Below are 2,500 nucleotides of genomic sequence, written 5' to 3' on the forward strand. Positions count from 1 at the left end.
AGACACCATATATAATACTAATACATATATAATACAATATTAATTGGGGCTGGGCAATTTAAACTCTTAACGTGCAGGGGGTCGTATACGGGCCGCCACGCACGTCGTGAGCACTCGTGGCACTTTGCAAGCATCTACTGCATTTTTCGCCAATCATGTAATATACCGTTCGAAAGTTTCATTTGCCACCTTTCGAACGAGAACCTCACTCGACCGATTGCGTGCCTCGGTTCTCGAGTTACATGACGATATGTCAGGCGAGCGTCTTATTACAGGCCGTGCGTCAAATGCTCTGGAACTGACTAGGCACCGCTGATGGCAAAAATGGTCAGCGTTGTAGCCAACGAGCGTCCACTTCCAACGACGGGGGGGACGGGGGACGGTGCAAGTGGGGGAAGTAGGTGAAAGTTGACAAGCGAAAATTTGTTGTGACACATTTGAACAATAGGCCTTTAAGCTACAACCTTGAAGTGGTTACCAGGAGTCCTCTACCTAATCTAGTAACGGTTCAGACTAATGTTTTAAGTCAACAATGTACTACATCACCATCCATTCCTACTAGAATCACTGCAACATATCCTTATTATTCAAATCATACTGTTACTGTTTCTAATTTATCTTCAATTCCCCTACATCCATCTACGACTACTCCTGTTCCTACTCCAAACTCTCCACTCACTTCACTCACCTTTAAAAAGAGAAAAGGACTAGGAATAATTCACCTAAATATTATAAATCTATCTCAGAAATTGGATCATATCAATGTCTTAGTTACGCAGACTGATCCTGACATCCTTAGTGGTCTTTAGTGAATCCTGGTTAAACAAAGGTATTAATGACTCAGTTGTAGCTTGGGCTACAACCTTTATAGAGTGGACAGAGCTATTTTTATCGTCTTTCTCTGTGTCTGTTCTGAATGCTGTCATGAGACCAAGATGTTTGGAGTGTCTTGCTCCAAAACAGGGTCAAAGTTCAGATGGGGCCTACATCTGTGGTTGTGGTAGGAGTCTACAGACTGGATCTGGGTTCCATTGATGTGTTGGCGGATCTTCTTTCTTGTTTTTCTGATGATTAATTAATTATGGTACTGTAGGTGGCGTGAACCTGACTACCTTAACTCATTGAGCACCAATAACGAGATATCTCGTTTCTGAGAGCCAACACTTGAGCGCCAAAAACGAGATATCTCGTTTTTAGTTCCTTTTTTTCTATTTTCTTATTCTAAACACTCGCACGGGCCTTTGTGTGTGTGCCTGGGACCTGCAATGACGATTGAATCCCGACAGGTGGCAGTATCGCCTACCTTATGAACGGCATGGGCCAGTTCAGTGAGGGCACTCCCAGCAGTGGCAGCAGTGGCATGGCAGCAGTGAGCAAACTACAGCAATCTAATGTTCGACAATGGCGATCACCTAGACTAGAGCGAACTATTGGATAATATGAAGAAGACTAAACGGATTATATGGATGATGATTATGGATGATAAGGTGCGTTTCCACCAGACAATGTTGGACTCAGCACTTCTGGTAAATCATAAAAATACTAGTCAAACTGGCCGATGAGGAAACCTATTCGGCTCTGTGGTATAGTCCAGCCCGAGCAGACTATAGAAGAGGAATACAATGGAGGAGGGCCACCTAACGTTATATGTATTGATCCTGTTCTGATTCAAGACACTTGGAGCGAGAGTGGAGTACAGTACCTGCTGACAAAGGTAACGTATATTTTACCGAACCCCATCATAAAACATGCCCCCCCGAAGAAACATGGTCGTGTTTACCTTTGACCTGGCAATAATATAGGTTTCAGGCGAGCAGCCGCGACAAAACACTTGACTCTATATCTCACAATCTAGAAAACCAGCCTGGATTATTGTGAAACGGGGCGATTTTTTGCGTGGTATAGTGCACAAACTAAGGTATGTAGAAATAAACTGTTTTGTCCCTGTTGGAGTATAAATAGTGCCTGTCAAATGAGCCATACTATTGTCTCCATAGCTATAATATAGAATATACGATGGCTCCGCAAACATCGTGAAAATGGTCAATAACGCTAGAGCCAGGGAGTAAATATGGAAAGACAGCGTGGCAGTCAATGAGTTAAGGGGGTTGGTGGTTGCCTCAATGTAGCTCAATTAATTACAGAACCTACTAGGGCAAATTTGAAAGACTAACTAATCTAAGTCTACTCTAAATAATTTGTTATTCTCTAACAAAGTTGACAAAATTATAGCCAGTGGTGTTTTTTTTCTTTTTCTCCCAATGTTAGTCGTTATGCCAATTCCCAATCCCCTTCCTGGTCGTTGCGCACTCTACCCCCTACCGTCAGTTTGGGAAGGGCGGAGACTATCACATGCTTCCTCCGACACATGTGTACCCAGCCCACCACTTCTTTTCACCTGGCAGCACGGACTCTCACTGGGAGAGTGTAACGTGTGGAAGGTCACACTACCTCCCTCCAGATCCTTCCCTCGCTGTGCAGGCACCCCGACCGAACTGTA

At 43.9% G+C, this 2,500-nt stretch overlaps 1 protein-coding gene across 1 annotated transcript in view; it reads right to left on the reverse strand.

The window, feature by feature from the left end:
* The window catches only part of myo15aa (myosin XVAa), a gene marked incomplete at both ends in the record, with an annotated part of 162,716 nt that overhangs the window by 114,327 nt on the left and 45,889 nt on the right, over positions 1-2,500 (reverse strand).

The sequence above is a fragment of the Notolepis coatsorum genome (assembly GCF_963971535.1).
Source record: "Notolepis coatsorum genome assembly, chromosome: 14".
Classification (NCBI taxonomy): Eukaryota; Metazoa; Chordata; class Actinopteri; order Aulopiformes; family Paralepididae; genus Notolepis; species Notolepis coatsorum.